General features: G+C 40.3%; 1 long non-coding RNA gene across 6 annotated transcripts in view; it reads left to right on the top strand.

Annotated features, from left to right (window-relative positions):
- LOC147346107 (uncharacterized) overlaps positions 1 to 17,747 on the top strand; it is a 321,158-nt gene that overhangs the window by 100,506 nt on the left and 202,905 nt on the right. The window contains exon 3 of one of the 6 annotated variants that reach the window (XR_015153458.1): positions 3,742 to 4,304. The exons of the other annotated variants lie outside the window; for them this stretch is intronic. This is a non-coding gene — a long non-coding RNA (uncharacterized LOC147346107). Of the gene's footprint in view, positions 1 to 3,741; positions 4,305 to 17,747 lie in introns of those variants that run through there. 6 annotated transcript variants of the gene reach the window in all.

Raw genomic sequence — 17,747 nt, 5'->3', positions numbered from 1 at the left:
TAGGCTCTGTTTCTACCCTTCCTTCAGGCTGAAATGCTTTCCCCAAGGTGTTTGTTTTTTGCCAGTTTAATTCTTTTTTTAAACTTCAAGACCTGCTTCCACTGTCCCTTCTTTGGCACATTTCTTCCCTGAGACCTTCACCACTAGTTTTTCATGCATCTGTAGTCCATTTAAAAAGGTTTATTTTTTTCCTTTACTGCCTCCACCAAAGCATCTGTACTTTCTCAGGGTTATCCCAGCTGCAGATAAATTTATTCCAGGTCAGTGTGAAGAATACCTTTTTAAGGTCATGAGCCAGAAATTCCAGGTTCTAAGGTCATTCTGGGGCTTCCCAGGTGGCTCAATGGTAAAGAATCTGCCTGCCAATCCAAGAGACAAGGGTTTGATCCCTGGGTTGGGAAGATCTCCTGGAGAAGGGAATGCCTGCTGCTGCTACTGCTGCTAAGTCGCTTCAGTCGTGTCCGACTCTGTGCGACCCCAGAGACGGCGGCCCACCAGGCTCCCCCGTACCCAGGATTCTCCAGGCAAGAACGCTGGAGTGGGTTGCCATTTCCTTCTCCAATGCATGAAAGTGAAAAGTGAAAGTGAAGTCGCTCAGTCGTGTCCGACTCTTCACGACCCCATGGACTGCAGCCTACCAGGCTTCTCCGTCCATGGGATTTTCTAGGCAAAAGTACTGGAGTGGGGTGCCATTGCCTTCCCCGAGGGAATGCCAGCCCACCCCAATATTCTTCCCAGGGAAATCTCATGGACAGAGGAGCCTAGTGGGCTACAGTCCATGCGGTCGCAAAGAATTGGACAAGACTGAGTGACTAAACAACAACAAAGGTCATTCTAGGCAACACACCCATATAAGCCACATTAGCCATTGAAGACTCGAAGTTCCCGGACCCGCCCAGTTCTGCTAAGCATTACCTTCATGGCTCTTCAGTCAGCATCTCCCATGACCACACCCATGCTCCTCTCTGAAATAATAAACCTAGTCTCTTGGGCTGACCAAGATCTCTCTTCTTTCGGCTCTTTCCCTCCTTCATTTCCACCACATCTGTTCTTTGGCATCTTTAGAATTTCCAGTCATTGCTTACTCAGTTCATCATTTCTCACCTGGCTTTGTTCCCTTAAGTAATAAAAATCCTAGGTGCATGACTAACCCCCCCACCTTTCTCTCTGATCCCCACAACTTCCATGCCTCCTTGTCTTTGATCCATATTCAGCAAGTTCACTTTTCACCCAGTTGCTTACTGGTGGTTATACAAAAGTTGTATAATGATGGAGAAAATTCTCTGCAAATTAATGGACCTTGAACCTGGTTAAGCCCCAAGTTAGCAATTATTGAATGTATTCCTGTTTACTTTATTTCCTGTTGCCTATAGAGTCATTCCTCTCCTTCTTGACTTGTTCTGCTTTTGCTCAGCATAAGGCTCTTTCCTCTTCCTAGAAAATTTATTTTTCTTTTTTAATATAAATTTATTTATTGTAATTGGAGGTTAATTACTTTACAATATTGTATCAACATGAATCTGCCACAGGTGTACACGCGTTCCCCATCGTGAGCCCCCCCCCCCACCTCCCTCCCCTGACCATCCCTCTGGGTCATCCCAGTGCACCAGCCCTGAGCATCCTGTATCCTGCATTGAACCTGGACTGGTGACATGTTTCAATGCCATTCTCCCAAATCTTCCCACCCTCTCCCTCTCCCACAGAATCCAACAGACTGTTCTATACATCTGTATTTCTTTTGCTGTCTTGCATACAGGGTCATTGTTACCATCTTTCTAAATTCCATATATATGCGTTAGTATACTGTATTGGTGTTTTTCTTTCTGGCTTACTTCACTCTGTATAATAGGCTCCAGTTTCATCCACCTCATTAGAACTAATTCAAATGTATTCTTTTTAATGACTGAGTAATACTCCACTGTCTATGTGTACTACAGCTTTCTTATCCATTCGTCTGCTGATGGACATCTAGGTTGCTTCCATGTCCTGGCTATTATAAACAGTGCTACGATGAACATTGGGGTACACGTGTCTCTTTCCCTTCTGGTTTCCTTGGTGTGTATGCCCAGCAGTGGGATTGCTGGGTCATAAGGCAGTTCTATTTCCAGTTTTTTAAGGAATCTCCACACTATTCTCCATAGTGGCTGTACTAGTTTGCATTCCCACCAACAGTGTAAGAGGGTTTCCTTTTCTCCACACCCTCTCCAGCATTTATTGCTTGTAGACTTTTAGATTGCAGCCATTCTGACTGGCGTGAAATGGTACCTCATTGTGGTTTTGATTTGCATTTCTCTGATAATGAGTGATGTTGAGCATCTTTTCATGTGTTTGTTAGCCATCTGTATGTCTTCTTTGGAGAAATGTCTGTTTAGTTCTTTGGCCCATTTTTTGATTGGGTCGTTTATTTTTTCTGGAATTGAGCTGTAGGAGTTGCTTGTATATTTTTGAGATTAATTGTCAGTTGCTTCATTTGCTATTATTTTCTCCCATTCTGAAGGCTGTATTTTCACCTTGCTTATAGTTTCCTTTGTTGTGAAGAAGCATTTAATTTTAATTAGGTCCCATTTGTTTATTTTTGCTTTTATTTCCAATATTCTGAGAGGTGGGTCATAGAGGACTCTGCTGTGATTTATGTCGGAGAGTGTTTTGCCTATGTTCTCCTCTAGGAGTTTTATGGTTTCTGGTCTTATGTTTAGATCTTTAATCCATTTTGAGTTCATTTTTGTGTATGGTGTTAGAAAGTGCTCTAGTTTCATTCTTTTACAAGTGGTTGATCAGTTTTCCCAGCACCACTTGTTAAAGAGATTGTCTTTTCTCCATTGTATATTCTTGCCTCCTTTGTCAAAGATAAGGTGTCCATAGGTGCATGGATTTATCTCTGGGCTTTCTATTTTGTTCCATTGATCTATATTTCTGTCTTTGTGCCAGTACAATACTGTCTTGATGACTGTGGCTTTGTAGTAGAGCCTGAAGTCAGGCAGGTTGATTCCTCCAGTTCCATTCTTCTTTCTCAAGATTGCTTTGGCTATTCGAGGTTTTCGTATTTCCATACACTTTGTGAAATTATTTGTTCTAGCTCTGTGAAAGATACCGTTGGTAGCTTGATAGGGATTGCATTGAATCTATAGATTGCTTTGGGTAGTATACTCATTTTCACTATATTGAGTCTTCCAATCCATGAACATGGTATATTTCTCCATCTATTAGTGTCCTCTTTGATTTCTTTCACCAGTGTTTTATAGTTTTTTATATATAGGTCTTTTGTTTCTTTAGGTAGATATATTCCTAAGTATTTTATTCTTTTCAATGCAATGGTGAATGGAATTGTTTCCTTAATTTCTCTATTTTCTCATTATTAGTGTATAGGAATGCAAGGGATTTCTGTGTGTTGATTTTATATCCTGCAACTTTACTATATTCATTGATTAGCTCTAGTAATTTTCTGGTGGAGTCTTTAGGGTTTTCTATGTAGAGGATCATGTCATCTGCTAACAGTGATGATACTGAAGAAGTAATATTAATGAAACATCTCATTGAGTAATTTTATTATTAGTTTTTTGATTGAAAAATATATTGTAGGATGATAAAAGGCACAAACAATCTCATCCATCCCAGATGAGCTCTGTTCTTTCCCCAGGCAAAACAATGTTAAATTTTTTTGGATCTCCTCAAGTATATTTGATACATATGTAAACATAATTGTGCATATAGTCCTTCTTTATCTCATGTCATTTCCTCCAGACATAGGGAACTGTTTGCAGCTCTCTACTTATGCTTTTGAATTGTGGTGCTGGAGAAGACTCTTGAGAGTCCCTTGGACTGCAAGGACATGAAACCAGTTAATCCTAAAGGAAACCAACTGTAAATATTCACTAAAAGAACTGATGCTGAAGCTGAAGCATGTGAAGAGCTGACTCATTGGAAAAGACCCTGATGCTGGGAAAGACTGAGGGAGGGAGGAGAAGGGGACAACAGAGGATGAAATGGTTGGATGTCATCATTGACTCAATGGACATGAGTCTGAGCAAACTCTGGGAGATGGTGAAGGACAGGGAAGCCTGGAGTGCTGCAGTCCATGGGGTCACAAAGAGTCGGACACAGCTTAGCAACTGAGCATCAACAAATGTGCATAGGAGCTAAAGCCTCCAAGACTTTACCCTTGATGTTCTCAATGGAAGGTCCTGCCTTGTCATTTTGCCCACCATATACTTTCCTTGGGAAATCCACCTTAATAATGATAGCTTTACTGCTGTGCATATTACTTAGCATATAGGAAGATGCAATAAATATTTAGTGTTATTACTTAGTGATTCTTCATATAAGACTGGTATTTTCCACCTTAAGTTCATCATCAATAAAATTTAAGCTTTTTTTTTTTCTTGGTTAAGCAGCTGCTCTTGGGGCTGTAGAAAATAATGGTTAGGAATTTTCCAAAAGGTTTATATAAGGTATGGAAAAATGCCAAGAGATTATTTTGCACAATTTACATGGAAAAAGAATATGCAAAAAAAAACCATAAAAACAAAGAATTCTGGGAAACAATGTATCAATATACCTCATCAGACTGAAAAGAGGTTCTAATTTAGGTTATATTTCTGAACTCTGAGTTGATCAGATTGAAGCCCCAGCTGTGTTTGGCTGCTGAATTTTCTGTTGGGATTTCAAAATTCTTTCATCATACTCTCTTCTGTTTCCCTGTGTAATTGGTACTTTATAAATCCTTGACTGTGAACATGGTGCTAGAAAATGGGAAATTATGTTCCTGGGTTAGTGAGTTAGCCATGGTAACAGTGGTGTGACATTTTAGAAGGCTGGGAGTAATTTGGTTGGAAGTGAAGGCAACAAGTCATGCTAGAGTTACATTTGGATAAGATACTGGTTTTACTTTTCAGGGGGTGGTTTTGGGAGTGTAATAACTTCATACTCCTTAGTCACCCTTTAGAACTATCCCGTTGACCAAAATTATTTCACAAAATCTATTCCTTAGGTCAGTTCTAATATTTTTTGTGTGATCTATCAATATCTTCCTAAGATGTGTCTACTAAAATAGTAATTAAGCTCTGTGGGACAGAAAGAAAAGTTCTAGGGGCATTATGACCTAGGAAAAAAGTTGTCCTCACTTGATTGCATTACCTTGTTTAAAAGACAGCTATGGCATAGGATACTTTCTTTCTTTCTTTTTTGGCTTAAAAAAAATTGGACTATAATTGCCTTACAATGTTGTGTTAGTTTCTGCTGTACAATGAAGTGAATCAGCTGTATGTATACATATATCCCTGTCCCCTTGGAACTCCCTCCCACCCCCAACCTCCTTCCCACCCACCTAGGTCATCACAGAGCACTGAGTTGAGCTTCCTGTGCTATATAGCAGCTTCCCACTATCTATTCCACACATGTTAGGGTATATATGTCAATGCTACTTTTCCAGTTGGTCTCACCCTCCCCTTCCACCACTGTGTCCACAAACCTGTTCTTTTTTTGTCTGTGTCTGTATTCCTGCCCTGCAAATAAATAGATAGGATGGATGGATGGATAGAAATAGAAAGGAAAATAAAAAGGACACTTTCTATCTAATTTTTTTTTCATTATAACTAGAAAGAAATCTCCAGGAGACAGGCCTAATAAGTGTGCTTCTCTCCTCACATAAGCACATGGAGTTTGCAAGATTCAGGATCTGGCAATTTAAAATTCATCTCTCTGATATGCATCTGTGCTATGACTAATGATTTGATAAAGAATGAAAGCCAAGGGTCATTTTGGTGGCAAAGCAGATTAAAAAGCAGAGCACCTTTGGGACTTCTCTCCATGAATGTCAAGGTCAGGACCAGCAGCTGCTACAGTGAGATCCTTTCTTTATATAATGACATCCAGATACCTGGTTTACAGAAATACTTTGTAATTCTGCTTCTGACACTGCATGACATGGCCTACCATAAGCACTTTGTTATTTAGATCAAGAAATACACTCACAAATTAAATATGGCAGTAATTAAAGACATGTCTGGCAACAGTAAATATACATCAGCCTGAATGTAAGAGCTTTGGTAGAAATGCAAAGGCAAAAAGACTGAGCCTCTCTTTCTTGGCTTATCATTCACTTGCTATATGTGACTCTCCTTCAGTTTTCACTGTTGTCACATAAACAGATCTTTTGCCCTGGTCCTAATTAGGACACAGTTTGTTCCTCAGTACAAGTCATGGGGCGGCAGACAATAGAGAATTTGAATCAGATAATCTAAATTCAAATTCACCTCCTTCCATTTTAGTAATATGACTCTGGACAAGTTATTTTACATCTTGAAACCCCAGTTTACTTATGCAAGAGCGATGAGGTGAGGGCTGGAGGAGATAATGCTTATAAGATGTCTTGTGTGTGCTGGGTACCCAACATGTGGATCTTTCCACTGCATGTAGTAATTTCACATTTCCAGAATTGTATTAGTGGCATTTGTTGGGAGTAAAACCATGGCAACTTTTAAATTGAGACGTAATGTGTATAACCTGAAATCCCCTTTTAAAGAGTGTGATCCAAAAGTTTTAGGACACTTGCAAAGTTGTATGATCATTGGCACAAATGCCTCCAGAACATTTCATCTTGGCCAAAGGCCCTGTACCTTTTAAGCACTTGCTGTCTATTCCCCTGCTTCCATGCCCCAACTAGCCCCAGGCAACCACTAATCTGTTTTCTGTCCCTGTGGATTTACTTATTCTAGCCATGTGATACAAATGGTCATACATTATATGACCACTTGTGTGTCGTTTCTTTCACTTCACATAATGTTGTGTATGTGTATGTTTATATTGGAAGTGCAAGTGTAAGTTGGTCAGTCGTGTCCAACTCTTTGCAAACCCATGGACTGCAGCCCGCCTGGCTCCTCTTTCCATGGTATTCTCCAGGCAAGAACACTGGGGTGGGTAAACATTCCCTTCTCCAGGGGATCTTCCTGATCCAGGAATTGAACCCAGGTCTCCTGTATTGCAGACAGATTCTTTACCATCTGAACCACTAGGGAAGCTTTTTAAAAAATATTATTTTTTTTACACCCAAAATATTTTGTATTGGGGTAAAACCAATTAACAATGTTGTAATAGTTTTAGGTGGACTGCAAAGGGACTCAGCCATACATACACGTGTATCCATACTCTCCCAAACTCCCCTCCCATCCAGGTTATCACATAATATTGAGTAGAATTCTCTGTGCTATAAAGGACAGAAATGGTATGGACCTAACAGAAGCAGAAGATATTAAGAAATGGCAAGAATACACAGAAGAACTGTACAAAAAAGATCTCCACGACCCCGATAATCACGATGGTGTGATCACTGACCTAGAGCCAGACATCCTGGAATGTGAAGTCAAGTGGGCCTTAGAAAGCATCACTGCGAACAAAGCTAGTGGAGGTGATGGAATTCCAGTGGAACTATTCCAAATCCTAAAAGATGATGCTGTGAAAGTGCTGCACTCAATATGCCAACAAATTTGGAAAACTCAGCAGTGGCCACAGGACTGGAAAAGGTCAGTTTTCATTCCAATCCCAAAGAAAGGCAATGCCAAAGAATGCCCCAACTACCGCACAATTGCACTCATCTCACATGCTAGTAAAGTAATGCTCAAAATTCTCCAAGCCAGGCTTCAGCAATATGTGAACCGTGAACTTCCTGATGTTCAAGCTGGTTTTAGAAAAGGCAGAGGAACCAGAGATCAAATTGCCAACATCGGCTGGATCATGGAAAAAGCAAGAGAGTTCCAGAAAAACATCTATTTCTGCTTTATTGACTATGCCAAAGCCTTTGACTGTGTGGATCACAATAAACAGTGGAAAATTCTGAAAGAGATAGGAATCCCAGACCATCTGATCTGCCTCTTGAGAAACCTATATGCAGGTCAGGAAGCAACAGTTAGAACTGGACATGGAACAACAGATTGGTTCCAAATAGGAAAAGGAGTACGTCAAGGCTGTATATTGTCACCCTGCTTATTTAACTTATATACAGAGTACATCGTGAGAAACGCTGGGCTGGAAGAAACACAAGCTGGAATCAAGATTGCCGGGAGAAATATCAATAACCTCAGATATGCAGATGACACCACCCTTATGGCAGAAAGTGAAGAGGAACTCAAAAGCCTCTTGATGAAAGTGAAAGTGGAGAATGAAAAAGTTGGCTTAAAGCTCAACATTCAGAAAACGAAGATCATGGCATCCGGTCCCATCACTTCTTGGGAAATAGATGGGGAAACAGTGGAAACAGTGTCAGACTTTATTTTTTTGGGCTCCAAAATCACTGCAGATGGTGACTGCAGCCATGAAATTAAAAGACGCTTACTCCTAGGAAGGAAAGTTATGACCAACCTAGATAGCATATTCAAAAGCAGAGACATTACTTTGCCAACAAAGGTTCGTCTAGTCAAAGGCTATGGTTTTTCCTGTGGTCATGTATGGATGTGAGAGTTGGACTGTGAAGAAAGCTGAGCACTGAAGAATTGACGGTTTTGAACTGTGGTGTTGGAGAAGACTCTCGAGAGTCCCTTGGACTGCAAGGAAATCCAACCAGTCCATTCTGAAGGAGATCAGCCCTGGGGTTTCTTTGGAAGGAATGATGCTAAAGCTGAAACTCCAGTACTTTGGCCACCTCATGCGAAGAGTTGACTCCTTGGAAAAGACTCTGATGCTGGGAGGGATTGGGGGCAGGAAGAGAAGGGGATGACAGAGAATGAGATGGCTGGATGGCATCACTGACTCGATGGACGTGAGTCTCAGTGAACTCCGGGAGTTGGTGATGGACAGGGAGGCCTGGCGTGCTGCGATTCATGGGGTCGCAAAGAGTTGGACATGACTGGGTGACTGAACTGAACTGATACAATAGGTCCTTGTTGGTAATCCATTAAAAAAAATTTTTTTTTTAATTTTGTATTGGGGTATAGCCAATTAACAATGTTGTGATAGCACTGAGCAGAGTTCCCTGTGCTATATAAATAGGTCTTTATTGGTTATCCATTTTAAATGTAGCAGAGTGTACATGTCTATCCCCAACTCCCTAACTGTCCTTCCCTCCCATCCTTCTGCCCTGGAAACCATAAGTTTGTTCTCTAAGTTTGTGAGTCTGTTTCTGTTTTGTAAGTTCATTTGTACCATTTATTTTCAGATTCTGCATTTAAGAGATGTCATATGATATTTCTCCTTTGCCGTCTGACTTATTTTACTTAGTATGACACTCTCTAGGTCCATCCATGATGCTTCAAATGACATTATTTCATTCTTTTTAATGGCTGAGTAATATTCCATTGTATAAATGTACCACATCTTATTTATCCATTCCTCTGTTAACATAATGTTTTTAAGATTCATCCATGTTGTGGTGGCTCAGATGGTCAAGAATCTGCCTGCAATGCAGGAGACCCGTGCTTGATCCCTGGGTTGGGAAGATCCCCTGGAGAAGGAAGTGGCTACCCACTCCAGTATTCTTGCCTGGAGAATTCCATGGACAGAGGAGCCTGGTGGGCTACAGTCCTTGGGGTCGCAAAGAGTTGGACACGACTCAGTGACATTTGAGTTTTTTGCTTTTTGATAACTATAAAGAATGCTACAGTAAACCTTCATATACAAATTTTTGTATGTAGATACATTTTCATTTCTTTTGAGTAAATGCTTAGTAGGGTTGTTGGGTCATATGTAACAGTATGCCTGACTTTTTTGTGTGACTTAAAAATGACATTAATCCATTTTGCTTATGAATCTGGAATTCAGGCACACCTGAATGGGGATGGTTTGTCTCTGCTCAACATGGTTTCAGCTGGAGCTGCTCAGGTGGGTGCTGGGGGACCCACTTTTGAGACAGTTCACTCACGCTACTGGCAAGCTGGAACCGGCTCTGGCTGGGAGCCCAGCTGTTACGTGGGCTGGTCCTTCTCAACATGGCTCTCTCCATAGGCTGCTCCAGTTCCAAGTAAGCTTGACTTTTTTGAGAAACAGCTGAACTGCTTTCCACAGCTGCTGTACCATTTTACATTCCCATCACTAAATTTATGAGGATTCAATCCATTTACACTTCATACATGGTTTTTTTTTTTTTTAATCTCTTTTATGGTCGCTATTCTACTGGGTGTGAAGTGGTATCTCTGTGGTTTTGATTTGCATTTCTGTGGTGAGGGGTGATGTTGAGCCTCTCTTTAAGGGCTTATTGGGTATTTGTATATCTTCCTTGGGAAAAAAAGGTCTGTTCAAACCCTTAAGCTGTTTTTAAACTTGGGTCTTTGCCTTTTTATTGTTGATTGTTGTTAAAAGAGTTCCGTCCTGCAGAGTGTTCCATGTGAACTTGAGGAGAACGTGTTTTCTGCTCTTGCGAAGGTTTCTATTAATGTCTGGTAGATCTAATTGGTTTTTAATGTTGAAATATTTTTCAGGTCTTCTTTTGGCTCATGGATCTGCTAGCTAGTTCTGTTGTTGAAATTTAATTCATTCTGTCTCTGTAGTTCAAGTCACATTATTTTTGAATTGTCTCTTTTGGTGTAAACGTGTTTATAATTGTCATTCTTGGAGACGTTGACCCTTGCCTCATTTTTAAGTGTCCTTCTTTGTCTCAGTTAACAATTTAGTTTTAAATGCTGTCATTTTGACTGATGTTAGTACAGTGACCGAAGCCCTCTTTCAATAACTTTCCACGTCTAAATCTTTCCATCCTGGTACTTTAACCTACCTGTGCCTTTGATCTAAAGTGTGTCTCTTGTAGGTAGCCTATGTTTAAAAAAAATTCAGTCTGACAGTCTTTTCATTGTTGAGGAGTGATTAGTCCCTTTACATTTAATTACTATTATAAGATAGGATTTTTGTCTGATATTTGCTTCTTACGTCTTATTTTTCATTCCTCTCTTCGTAATTGCCTTCTCTAAAGGAAATACTTTATATTGTATCATTTTAATTCCCTTGTTTCTCTTACTAAATTTTTAGCAGTTATTTCCTCACTGGCTGCCTTGGGCATTACAGTGAACACATTACCTTGTGTTCAGATTATTACCTATATTCAAACAACATAGTGCAACAGTATACAAAGCTGTGTTCTTCTATAGCTGTGTTCCATCCCCTCTTCTGTGCCATTGTCATCCACATTTCATCTTTATGTATCATAATCCCATCAGCATAGTTTTAGAATTATTGTTTCATGCAGCTGTCTTTTAGATCAGATGGAAGAGGAGAAAGAGGTACAAATAAAAATACATGTATGTTTCCTTTTATCTTATCAATATTTTTTAAATTTTATTTATTTTTTATTGATGTATAGTTGACATATAAGTTATAGGTGTATGATATAGTGATTCACAGTTTATAAAGGTTATACTCCATTTATAGTTAATATAAAATATAATATAGCCAATATATCTTATCAATATTATCTTTACCAGGGCTCTTTTTTTCTCACATTCTTCCCAATGTGAATTGGAGTTACTGTCTAATATCCTTTTATTTCAGCCTAAAGTATTTTCTTTAGTATTTCTTACAGGGTAGGCTTGCTAGTGACAAATTCTGTTTTCCTTTTTTTTTTTCATGTGTGTTAAACCTGGGAATGTCCTACTATCGCTTGCATGTTTTAAGAATAATTTTGCCGATGTAGAATTCTTGGTTTATGGTCTTTTTCTTTCAGCACTTTGAATGTATCATCTCAATGCCTTCTGACCACCATGGTTTGTGATGTGAAATCAGCTGTTAATCAGCTGTAAAATCCCTTTTACACAAGTCATTCTGTTCACTGCCTTCAGCGTTCTCTTGGTATCTTTCAACAGCTTACTTATGATATATATCATTTTGGGATCATATTCCTTGTTGATTGAACTTCTTAGATATGTAAATGAATTTTTTAAAACAAATTTGGAAGTTTTGTGTCATTATCTCTTCAAATATTATTTCTTCCCCTTTATCTGTCTACTTGCCAACTGGGACACTCATTTTACAGATACTGACATGCTTGACAATGTCTCAGTTCTCCCAGGCTCTGGTCATTTTTTTCCTGCCTTTTCATCTGTTCCTCAGGCAGGACAATCTTAACTCATACTTTGTTGATTTTTAAAACTTTGACAGTACTTCTCTTCTCACATGAGCACTTCAGGTGTAATAGCTCTTAGCCACAAATTTCTGTTGGAGTAAAATATTACTTTTTATTTCAAACCCTTCTGTATTGTTTTGATGCTATGACAGGTATGTTTCATTGGTAGTTAAACAGTTAAAAAATAAATTGCAACAAATGGGTTGCAAAAGTTGAATCTTTGTAGTAGAAAGGTACTCAAGCTAGTATGTAAGAATTAATTTTATTATGAATGATGTTGAATGTACTTTTGAAAATATCAGATGGCAAGTGGTGTTTGTTACTAAATTCAGAAACTGGGTTTTTGCTCATATGCCATGTGTTCCTTCTAGATATAAAAATGTCATAAGCTCTAATTCCGGAGGAAGTGAATGATGTAAGGCAATGGGAGTCTGATGGGCTCACAGTGAATGCAAAGGAACATACTCTGCAGGCAGCAGCAGTGGAAGAAGCATCGTGGTGTTGTGTCCTCTCATCCAAAGATGCTGAGTCTTTTCTCCATCACCTTTATAATTCATTTGTGCTTTTTCTCCTCTGTGATTGTCTCACTTTTTACATTGTATAGGTATTTGCCTGCATCTCTCACCTTCCAATCTTGGAACTCACTGTGAGCTGAAATGATCTATTATTTATCTTTGTATCCCGAAGCTTAGAATAGGGCCTGGTAGGTCAAAGAGGGTGCCGGAAGGTGAGTTATACGGAAAGGTGATTGTCAGGGTTGCCTTTTGTTTGCTTGTTTGATTGTGCCGATTTTGCCTTGGGGAGGAGGCTATCTTTCAAGGTAGAATAAATATTGCTTTGTTTTATTTAGAGGTTTTTCTGAATATTTATGATCAAATAGTAGAAGCTCTGGGCCATGGTTTAGTTTTTCAATTACTTTTTACTTGTTTCTGACAGAAGGTAAATTCAGTTCAACTTTTTGTCCGTTAAATAGTTTAAATTTGCTTTTAGAAAGCTTAAAGGTGATTATAAGCCCTCCATTCCCATTCTTTCTTTATTTTTACCCCTTTTAATAAATCATAACATGTAGAAGTAAAATGATTTTCCTAAGCAGCAGTGTTAGTATGTCTGCTGTTTTAACCAACATTTTATACTTTTTTTGTGGCAGAAAAACCAGTTAGTAAAATGAATTGTGCCTTGTTTTCCTATTGACTAATTTAGATGAAAAGAATTCAGGCAGTAGATGAGATACTTTCCTCTTCCTTATGCTCCATTAGGAACCAGGCTTGGTATCACTGGCCTCAAGTTTACTGGGTATGAGGTCAAGGGGAACAGAGTCCTGCCTTCTATTACCCCCAAAAGACCAGGCAATTGACTGACTTAGTGATGACCAAATTGTAAAGCACACAGGACTTCTCCATTTGGGGGCTTCCCTGATGGCACAGATGGTAAAGAATCTGCTTGCTATGCAGAAGATGTGGATTCAATCCCTGGGTCAGGAAGATCCCCTGGAGAAGGGACTGTCTCCCCTCTTCAGTATGCTTGCCTGGAGAATCCCATGGACAGAGGACCCTGGTGGGCTACAGTCCATGGGGTCTCAAAGAGTTGGACACGACTGAGCGACTAACACTTTCACTTTCATTTTAGGACCCTTGAACACTCTTATAACCAAAGGGAGGAGAGACTCTCTCCAGGAATCATGGATGTTAGATACATTGCCATCTTTTATGGGTGTAACATGGATCTAGATTTTTATTTGATTTGGAAAAAAGTTTTGTCAAACTCTTAATGTAAACGTATGCATCCTGCAAGCATAAATTATTTCCATCTGTAAGACTGTGGTCGTGTCCTTCCTCCCACAGTCCAAGAGGGAGTGTGTTCAACCTGGCAAGCAAGGAGTGAAGGGCATCCTCAGTGTAGGAGCAGTGGGTACAGAGCAAGATGATGAGAAAAGCAAGGAGTTTCCGTGAGTCCAGTTCAGGAGCATCGAGGGGAAGAAATTATGGGAAGAATTCAGTCTAATTCATCGATTCACCTTGCTGTGGTGTAGGCATTCTGCTTTGCCCATGGGGTCCACAGATACTGACTTCAGAGGGAGATAGGAGCATAAAATGAGGAAATGGTAAGTTTACCAAAGGCTGGGAGAGAGAGGACTTTCAGGTAGAAGTTGTTCCTTAACGTAAATATGAAAGCTCAGAAGGCCTTTGTCAAATAGAAAAGGTTGGAGTGGACCTGCCAGGAAGAAGGGGCAACATGAGAATATGAGTCATGTAGATTAACCACTGTAACAGACAACCCCCGCATTTCAGTGGGTTAAGGCAATGGAAGTTATTTCTCATTTATACATCAGTTCTACACAGTGCTCCTGGCTGAATGACTCTCTTGGTTCAGTCTCCTCCAGGGCCAATGATTCAGAGACCCAGGTTCCTTCCATAACTCGGCTCCATCCTCTGTGTTCTCCAGAACCCTCTGCAGGCATTCTGAAGCATCACGCTGGTTGTTGTTAAGGGCCAGGCCTGGGAGAAACAGGTATCACTTTCACCCACCCTCCACTGGCCAGAAGTCAACCATGTAGCCTTAGTGATTGTAAGGAGGGCTGGGAAAGATGGTGGACTAGCCATATGCCCAGGAGGAAGTAGGAAGAGGCTTTGGTGATTGTATATTAGGAGCTGCAGTGAACAAAGGAAGGGAATGTGAAAACCAGCAGAGGGGGGCTGACTCAAGGAGAGTGTTGTGACTGCCGCATAGCATTCAAGAGATGATGAGATCAGAGCTGGGATTCGAGAGGTGGGAAGGATCCATCCTCAGTGTGAGGAGGATGACTATGAATTGAAATATAGGCAGGCCTGAATTCCCAAGTATCGTGAATCACAAACTGAATGCTTACATTTCTTTTCTTTTTTAAAAAATTAATTTAATTTTGGTTGCTCTGGGTCTTCGTTGCTGTGTGGGCTTTTCTCTAGTTGTAGCAGGTGTGGGCTACTCTCTAGATGTGAGCTTCTCATTGCGGTGGCTCCTTGTTGCCGAGCACAGGCTTTAGGGTAGGTGAGCCTCAGTAACTGTGGCATGTGGGTTCAGTAGTTACGGTTTTCGGGCTCTAGAGCACAGGCTCCACAGAATGTGGGATCCTCCTGGATCAGGGATCAAATCTGTGTCCCCTGCCTTGGCAGGCAGATTCTTTCCCACTGAGCCACCAGGGAAGTCCAAATGCTTACACCTTACATGAGATGAGTATGAATGAATGAATGAATGATGGTTGTATACCTTCTCATGCCAGTTGTGTATCTTGGAAATGAAGAGTCTAAAGACATTCCCTCCTTTTGGAAAGCTCAGACTGGGTGTTCCTTTGAGTATTTAAATCTCTGTTTTGTGACAATAACGAAACTCCCAATTCAGTCCTTATTCCATTCACTCAATATATATTTATCTTGAGCAAAGTTAGGTATTCTGTGTGCCACATTTCTTTAGAAAGCAGTAAATTGTTACAGAATAATTCATTTTCTTGCCTAAGACCTACTGCCTGATTCAGCTTTCAGAGACTTTCTAATGGGACATGGGTTAAGGGGTAATGGGTTGTCTCATGATTTCAAGATGAAAGCCTGGGAATTAGACCCAGCTGAGTTGCTTAAGAAAATATTATAAGAAAAACCCAAGCTCACATAGAGCTGAAAGGCAAAGAAATATTATACAACATACTTGCATAAAAGAGGCAATTCAACTTAGGTAAAATGGTTTAAAAGGAATTGATAATACTGAAGTGCCTTTTCCTCAGAATATTACTCTTGAACATGAATGAACTCCCTTGATCTTTAAAATCAGTCAATAATCATCTCTTGCCTCAGAATGGACTTTTTCTTCCTTTTCTGAAAGAACGCGTGTTTAGGAGTCATTGAAAGGTTAATTTGGGGAGTTTTTGTTTTATAGTGGGGGGAGGAGAGAAAGAAGGAGGGAGGGAGGGAGGGAGATAGGCATTGAAATTGGTTATTTTGTTAACCTAGAATTTGTGGGGAATAAAAGATCAGTTAAGTAATATAATCAGAAGACTCTTGAGAGTCCCTTGGACATCAAGGAAATCAAACCAGTGAATCCTAAAGAAAATCAACCCTGAATATTCATTGGAAGGACTGATGCTGAAACTGAAGCTCCAATACCATTTGATGCGAAGAACCTATTCATTGGAAGAGACCCTGATGCTGGGAAAGACTCAAGACAGGAGGTGAAGGGGGCAATAGAGGATGAGATGCTTGGATGGCATCACTGACTCAATGGACATGAGTATGAGCAAACTCCAGGTGGTAGTGGAGGACGGGGAAGTCTGGCGTGCTGCAGTTCGTAGGGTCACAGAGTCAGACACGACTTAGTGTCTGAACAACAACAACTCACATTATTACTTACACGTAGATTTAAAATTTTTAATTTTATTCAATATAGTTGATTTACAACACATTAATTTCTTCTGTATAGTGGAGTGATTCAGTTATATGTATATATATACACACACTATTTTTCATAATCTTTTCCATTGTGGTTTATCATAGGATATTGAATATAGTTCCCTGTGCTATACAGTAGGACCTTGTTTTTCCATCCTATATGTAATAGTTTGCATCTATTGACTCCGAACTCTCACCCCAGTCCTCCTCCATCACACTCCCCTTCCCTTGGTAACCACAAGTCTGTTTTCTATACTGACATGTAGTTTTTGTAAACAGCTATGTGATCACGTGTGGTAGTGGTGGTTGTGTGTGTGTGTGTGTGTGTGTGTGTATGTGTATGATTAAAAAGAGCCAGGGAGGGAAAGAGCAAAGCACACACAGAAGAAAGATGAAGCAATGAGTTTTTCATTCTACTTTCCTGTATGTGTGTGCTCAGCCATGTCTGACTCTTTGCAACCCCACGGACTGTAGCCTGCCAGTTCCTCTGTCCATGGAATTCTCCCAGCAAGAATACTGGAGAGGGTTGCTATGCCCTTCTCTGGGGGATCTTCCCAACCCAGGGATGGAGCCCACATCTCCTGCATTGGCAGGGGGATTCTCTGCCACGTGTGTACCACCTGGGAAGCCCCCTACTTTCCTAAAACCCTCTTATCTTGAGAGATGAAGGGGCTTGTCTGAAAGCTGGCCCTGACCTTGATGTGCTCTCTGCCACCCACCTCCTCAGGCCCTGCTCCTCTGCCCAAGCTGTCTCACGTGTGAAATGCGTTAGCATCATGGCTGAACACCTGTAGGCCAATATCAGTGCAAGTGGGAGTGTTTGAGTCCTTTCAGCCACTAATTTCTAATTAGATTCTGGTTGTCACTCTGAAACAGGAGTGTCACTGTTTTGGCTTTTGTGCTGTCCAGGCTAATTAATGAACAGACTCTTTCATAAGTAGATTAATGAAAGTCATCTCATTACCCAAAGTTATTTCAGGCATGGCTGTATTGCACCTCATTAGACAAGCATGAATTGAGGTAGCTTTCAATTAGAGGACAAAGTGCATGTATAGGAAAAAAAATTTCACTATTTTTAGAAGAGTCTGTTTTGCTCACATTTTCAGGAAGGACTCTTAGCTTTCATGCCTCTGCCTGTGTTCTAATCCAGGATAAAAGAGCATCTAAGTAAAATGAGTGCTGATTTTCTACCAGATTTGTAGTCAGAAGGTTTTGTGCAGCCCTGGACACAGTGGTAATGAATCCATCTGCCAGTGCAGGAGACACAAGAGACAGGGTTTCAATCTCTGGGTTGAGAA

The sequence above is a fragment of the Bos grunniens genome, chromosome 24, assembly GCF_055505025.1.
Source record: "Bos grunniens cultivar Pamir isolate PY7600 chromosome 24, Bosgru_T2T1.0, whole genome shotgun sequence".
In the NCBI taxonomy this organism is placed as follows: domain Eukaryota; kingdom Metazoa; phylum Chordata; class Mammalia; order Artiodactyla; family Bovidae; genus Bos; species Bos grunniens.
The sequence above is the reverse complement of the archived record's forward strand: the minus strand, read 5'-3'. Positions and strand labels throughout refer to the sequence as shown.